The sequence below is a fragment of the Hyla sarda genome, chromosome 4 (assembly GCF_029499605.1).
Source record: "Hyla sarda isolate aHylSar1 chromosome 4, aHylSar1.hap1, whole genome shotgun sequence".
Taxonomy (NCBI): Eukaryota; Metazoa; Chordata; class Amphibia; order Anura; family Hylidae; genus Hyla; species Hyla sarda.
In genome coordinates, this window is record NC_079192.1 from 286244839 (window position 1) to 286251987 (window position 7149).

The 7149-nt window shown below is 37.3% G+C and overlaps 1 protein-coding gene across 6 annotated transcripts in view; it reads left to right on the top strand.

Annotated features, from left to right (window-relative positions):
* PPFIA2 (PTPRF interacting protein alpha 2) overlaps positions 1–6626 on the top strand; it is a 398714-nt gene extending 392088 nt beyond the window's left edge. For all 6 annotated transcript variants that reach the window (XM_056574435.1, XM_056574436.1, XM_056574437.1 and 3 more), the window contains one exon: positions 6154–6626. The gene's annotated coding sequence lies outside the window, so the exon portion shown is untranslated. The remainder of the gene's footprint in view (positions 1–6153) is intronic.
* Positions 6627–7149: the final 523 nt, after the last annotated feature.

The following is a 7149-nucleotide window of genomic DNA, read 5'->3' on the forward strand; positions in this document are numbered from 1 at the left end:
AGCCACTGAGCTCCCCATTGCCGTGCCCCTGAGCTGGTGGTGAATCTTATGGTTGAAGACAAAGAAATTCTGTGTCAAGGCAAATGTGAGCAGAGAGGTAATAAGCTCATTATGTGAATGATAATATACATATCGCTGTCAGACCTGCTGAATGTAATATAGAACTATAAAGAGCTTCAACATCAATTGAACAAAGCCAGTAGTGATCTTATAAAATGATGCCCTCTAATTTAAAAAGGAGGTCCGTTGTGTCACGGAGGTAAGATGGTAAGCTCAATACAAAAGGACATAAGAGTTGGTCCAGGTATAGGCTGATATTTTGAGTGAGGTTCCCGACTCCGGAAACAATAGATCTGCATTTGAGAGGTGATAGTCCTTTATGGACCTTGGGTAGTCCATAGAAGGTTGCCAAACGACGATGTACAGGAAAAAGAAAGGCAAATTCAGTTGCATCAATAAGATGTCTTATTGTCTCTAGTTTTGAGTTCTTTTTGAAATTTTAAGGTTGGATCAGAGTCCATAATACGGTAAGTGGGGGAGTAATTCAGAATCTGTAAGCACATCTTAGCATAGTCGTTATAGTCAAGTAGGACAAGATTTCCCCCCTTATTAGAAGGTTTTATAAAGGTTTTCCGGTTCCAAGGTTTTGAGAGATTAAAATTCCTGATGTGAGAGGTTAAACTCAGAGATCTGAAAATTCTCTATTTCGAGGGCAACTACATCGAGAAATGTATTGATGCAACCCCTCTCTCCCACTGGAGGGGATTTAGTACTTTTTGGTTTGCATTGAGAAAAGGGTCCCTCCAGAGTCCCTCTTTTTTTTTTTTTTTTTTTAGAAGAGCCAAAAATCTGGGACATATCCTGATTCACAGTCATTTTGTCCCCTCCAAAAACCAACAACGTGGTTGGGACATAACATCACAGGGACCTATAGATGCGGATCTTGCAAAGCTTGCAGTTTTATAAAGGTCTCAAAATCATTCAAAATTATAGTGATCATGAATTCAAAAATTATCACTATGCTAACGGTAAGACCATGGGGGTTGTCTACCTGGCTATGTGCCCACGCCCAATGGGTTATGTCGGCAAAACCCACGGAGAGTTCCGGCAGAGTATACTGGAACATGTGGGTGACATAAAAAACAAAAGAGATAAGACACTCCCCAATCACATGTATCTCCATTATGCAGACTCTCCATTAAACATCAACTTCCAAGTGATTGAAGTTCTTAAGAACAATATGAGAAGAGGAGATATCGATCGAACTTCTGTAAATGGAGGCAAGGTGGATATACTGCCCTGATACTGTTATTCCTTTAAGTCTAAATTAATCCTTATCATTTAGAGCATTTATATAAATTAGTCTTATCCCACTTGCCTTCTTCCCCCACCCTGTCTGAGTGTTTCAAAATGGTATAAAATAATTACAGCCCTACTATCTTTCATCATTTATGTTATTTTTATATCAAATATCTTCGGTTTGGCTGGTGCTGTCTCTTGACTGTATATTTGGATGACCATATTTTTGCACATTGTCCCTTTATGGTCATAATTTTTTATTGTGCTCAATCACTCAACAATCTACACTGCTATTTATTCTGCCATTTTTTTTTTATCATGTTCCATTTTGTGCTTTATACACTATTTGTGGCTTTGAACTAAGTCCCACCTATTCACTATGGAATGCACCTACGTTCCACAGTGAAATCCACTGGTCAACGTGTTCTGTCTTTTTTTCAATGCATACTTAATATGGGTACACACGGCGCATTGCGAGTTAAACGCACCCTGCGTTCCACATCACCGGATCTGGAGTAATAGGTTAGTTTTTGCTGCTACCTGTCTTTATCATGCCTCAACTGTCCATATAGGGAACTGTTTATCATATTACAGACCATTTATATATTTAGTATTCCACAGTGTATTTCTATCTCTCTCTAGTACACCATGCTGATCTACATTGCATGATTGGAGCTGCCCTTCTCTTAATTATGGCTTACTATAATTTTCAAGGGACTTGTCTTGATTTAGGTAAGCAGGGATCTGTTTGTATCTCCATACGTTTTTTTCATCTTCACAGCCACAATGTTATATACTCATTACACATATATCCATCTCTAGGAGTCTATCATCTGGTTGGTGATACATGTATGTATATTCCTTTTGTGGTTTCAACACACCAATACAATTGGTCTCCTACCAGTACTTGTATATTTAATGATGAATGTAGGGACTTAAAACTTCACTTTTAATTCATTGTTTAAAATTTAAACCAACTATTTATTAATTAAGCACTCTGGCCGCCACCATTTACTCCAAAGCAGTGCACATTAATAACAAACAGTAGACAACAGGATCCTTATACAATGGGTGTTTAGATACTCACACCCATAGTATTAATATTTCTTTTTCCAAGTCACCGGATTACTTCTATGCACTATGTGCGTACAACGTTGCACATAGTCCCATAGTCGTACGGCCGCCATCAGAGCTGTGCACATGCATACCAGAAGAAATCCACAAGTGCAGTTTGGAAAAATGCTGTCCATCTGATTCCTGATGAATTGACGGCGAGAAACGCGTAGAATCAAGCAACAGGACTAACAATTACTTCCCCGTGTGTCCAGAAAGAAGATGAGACCAGACCAGTGGAGTAAGAACCATCTATACCGGACCACAGGAGAAGCAAGTACCGGATTACAGGTTTTTAATAGGACCAAATGTCTAGAGGAAAACTCTTATGCTGTGTTTGCAGATGAGGAATGATATAAGCGCAATATACAAGTGCAATATATGAAGGGGACTATGCAATTTAATACCTGAATGTGTGCAATTATATGTTTACAGTGGAGGTGCAATAAGATGGTGTCTTCCAAACTGGAGATAAATGCACAAAGAGCACATAGCACTTTATATGGTTAAAGACTGAGTTCCTCTGGAGTATATAGCTGCTACTAATGATGTGAAACACAGCACAAAGTATATATATATCACATACATGTATGGACATTGTGCAATAAGAAGTGTGTGTTATACAAATTACCATCGGGGACATACGCTGCAATAACACAGGACGCTGTGAAAAAATATATGCTGCTAAGGGATTGTGTGCAATATCAACGGCACCTATACTGCAGAATTCACACGGGACAGTGCATTAATACACTATTGATACTGCTTAACTATGTGGGACTATGTGCAATGTTGTATGCACACAGTGCAAAAGAAATATTAATACTTTGGGTGTGAGTATCTAAACACCCATTGTATAAGGATCCTGTTGTCTACTGTTTGTTATTAATGTGCACTGCTTTGGAGTAAATGGTGGCGGCCAGAGTGGTTAATTAATAAATAATTGGTTAAAATTTTAAACAAAGAATTAAAAGTGAAGTTTTAAGTCCCTACATTCATTATTAAATATACATGATACATGTATGTACCGTTTTCCAAATTATTTGAAGTTTCATCCTGTGTGGGTAAGCTAAGAATCACCCATGTACAAATATACATTATATTACCTGATTTTAGAGTTGTATTCACTCTTTCCTCTCCTTTCTCATTTCCTTACAGCACTAGTCCTTGATTGCTCTATTACAACTGACTTATGAGCCATATCCTGTCGACATTTAAGAACTAATTTCCTCATGGAGTTGTCCGTTTGGAATTAATACAATTTGTAATATTGCATATGTTCTATCTTGATATACCATATTGTTTGTATGGTCTTTATATGCAATTGTCACACTGCTGCCCTACATTACTACTATTCTCACCGACTAACTTTGGCTCGCTATTCAATCCAGACTGTCTAACCAATCTCAGTCATGAGCACACCATCCGCTACCTTATATTGTTATTTTTTCTCATTACCATTTTGTGTATGTCATCTTAAACATATATTGATCCATCACCATATCAGGTGAACTGTATCAATCATCATGTTTAATACCCCACACATTTTTTTGTGGTGTCTTTTCTATTCCCTGATGAGCATATTACATTACTGGGCGAAACGCGTTGGTAAGAGAGGTCTGCCACATTCTTTGTATTGCATTTTAATGTATATCTTTCCCTTCCCCATTCCACACTTAGCATTAGCGAAGTATCTGCCCATAGGCAGGGTTAGTTTAGGGACCCACCTGTATCCTTTGCCCCATCCGAATTTTCCTAGTGGTGGTGCCCTCAATGATTTATGTTTTTACACCAATTGATCTTTATTTGCATTTTATGTACTTTCTAAGTAGAAATTAAAGGGGTTATCCAGGAAAAAACTTTTCATATATCAACTGGCTCCTGAAAGTAAAACAGATTTGTAAATGACTTCTATAAAAAAATCTTAATCCTTTCAGTACTTATGAGCTGATGAAGTTGAGTTGTTCTTTTCTGTCTAAGTGCTCTCTGATGACACATGTCTCGGGAACCACCCAGTTTAGAATCAAATCAAATCCAGGAAAAAACTTTTCATATATCAACTGGCTCCTGAAAGTAAAACAGATTTGTAAATTACTTCTATAAAAAAATCTTAATCCTTTCAGTACTTATGAGCGGATGAAGTTGAGTTGTTCTTTTCTGTCTAAGTGCTCTCTGATGACACATGTCTCGGGAACCACCCAGTTTAGAATCAAATCCCCATAACAAACCTCTTCTAAACTGGGCGGTTCCTGAGACAAGCAGAGGTGTCAGCAGAGAGCACTGTTGCCAGACAGAAAACAACAACTCAACAGCTGATAATTATTGAAAGGATTAAAATTTTTTAATAGAAGTAATTTACAAATCTGTTTAACTCTCTGGAGCCAGTTGATATAAAAAATATATATGGAATACCCCTTTAAGTTTTATTATATCTTTACCTCATTGCTGTGTTCCTTATGTGATTAATTTTGAATTTCATTCACCAAGGGTCCTCTATATTATTAGGTTTGGGGTACCTATTATTTAGCCTTTTGACAATTTATGTTAGATTTTCTCTTAAAGTCATAACTGGAGACGAATCATGGATCATCGTTACCAAAAGCCTTCGGAATCATCCAAATAGTTTCTGTGAAGGAACGTTCAAGCTTACTGCACCATTGTTTTGTTGCCCTACTTGCTCAATCATTTTGAATGTCATAGCCACATAAAGCATATGCTCACTCATTGCGGACAGTCTCCCCCACTTACTAATATAGGAAAGTCATCATTGTTAGCACATATGCAGTTTAGTTCACTCTCCTTATTTGCCAGGCTACATGAATGAATGCCAGGCTACATGAATAGGTGTTTTTTTTTTTTTTTATCTTAATGGATTCTCTTTAGGATAGAGGATAGTTTGGGGGTCCTGACCTCTTGGACTTATCACACAAACAGGGAAAAACTGTTCTCTGATTAAACAGAGAGCATTACATGTGCGCAGCCAGCACTTTACTCATTCATTCATTCATTCTCTGTTCTCATATGACAAGTTCAGCTCTGCCACAGTGTTACATTTATTGTAAACATGGATTTACTGTTAGTCTTATTTTAGCAGTCCTGATAAAAAAGGCTTTTTTTTTTGTTTTGAGGAATGGTCAGAAATAAGGTAACGAAAGTTTAATGCTGATAAGTGCAAGACAATTAACCTTGGCCATAAAACCCCAAGGGAAGAGTATAGCATATGTAATATAGTGTTAATATCAGCATCTGCGTAACAGGATTTAGGGGTCATTATTTCAGAAGACTTAAAGGTAAGCAGACAATGTCATAGAGCATCTGGAAACGCTAGCAGAATGCTTGGATGTATAGGGAGAGGTATAAGCAGTAGAAAGAGAGAAGTGCTCATGCCGCTGTATAGAACACTGGTGAGACCTCATTTGAAGTATTGTGCGCAGTACTGAAGGCCGTATCTCCAAAAGGATATAGATATTTTGGAAAAGAGCTACAACACTAGTACATGGGCTGCAGGATAAAAATTACCAGGAAAGATTAAATGACCATGCAGTAATATCAGCAAGTGTTACTTTACTGAGAGAGTAGTGGATGCATGGAATAGCCTTCCTGCAGTAGTGGTAGCTGTGTAAATCCCTTGATAAATTCCCCCTATATCTTTTGAAATCTGTTTTAGATTAAGAAGTAGATAAAGAAAGCAATCTTTTTTCCTTAAACTAACAAACTTCTCCCCACCATTTGCTCTGGCAGGTGTCACCTTTAAACTATCTACCTGAAGTGCACTATCTAAGAGAACTGCAGCAAGAGAACAACTGGCGGGTGCCCAGCCGGCAGAATGAGCACTGATTTACAATACTAAAATGTGAAGATATTTTTATGTACCGCATTATCATATGCTTAGTTAAAGACAGAGAACAAACTATAATTGTACGAAGGTTTCCATGATCCTTAGAGGTTTCAGTGTGCACAACTTACTGAGATGGAACCAATTGTTTTTATGTTCTGTTACAGCTGTTTTCCTTGTAAAATACTAGAAATATTTAAGTATTTAATGTGTATTTATTTTATGAAGTGTAAGTCTTTATTTTCTCAAGTGTAAATGGTTATAAATATGATTTTTTAAATAAAAGTTAAAGTTCAATAAGTCTATGTGGGAAGACCTGGAAAAAAAAGTCACTAATGTTTGTACCTTTCCATTTCACTGTTTTTACAGTTTTTGGATTGTAACAGTCAATCTAGTATGTTTAGCAGTTAGATGCCTCAACTTATTTCTCCTAAGAACCTCTAAACATACAGCTGAATACCTGCCTCTGGCTCTGGCTCTGTAGGATGTAATCTGGCTGTTGAGCCCCAAAGGACTATTGAAGGTGCCCGATAGATCACTATCAGAGAAGCACTGTGAAAGCTCTTCGAATAAAGAACTGTTTACATGAGTCAAAAGCAATCACTGAAACAAAACACTCTTTGTAAAACAAAGTCATGAATCAATGTAACATGTGGACCAAGAAAACACTTTGCTTTACAGAGAACAACTTTTTCTTTCTTTCATCTTTTCAGATGCCAGCCTCTTCTGGATAGAACAATCTAGCAGTCTTAATAGTTCAGTTTCCTTTGTACAAATCTTAGTTCATACCTTTATTCAACCTCACTGGGGCTTTAGGAAAAAACGATTTAGTCTTATGCCCTTAGCCAAGAAGGCCCTGTATAGACTTCTTCGAAGTTCAGGGGAAATAACTGAAAGACAGT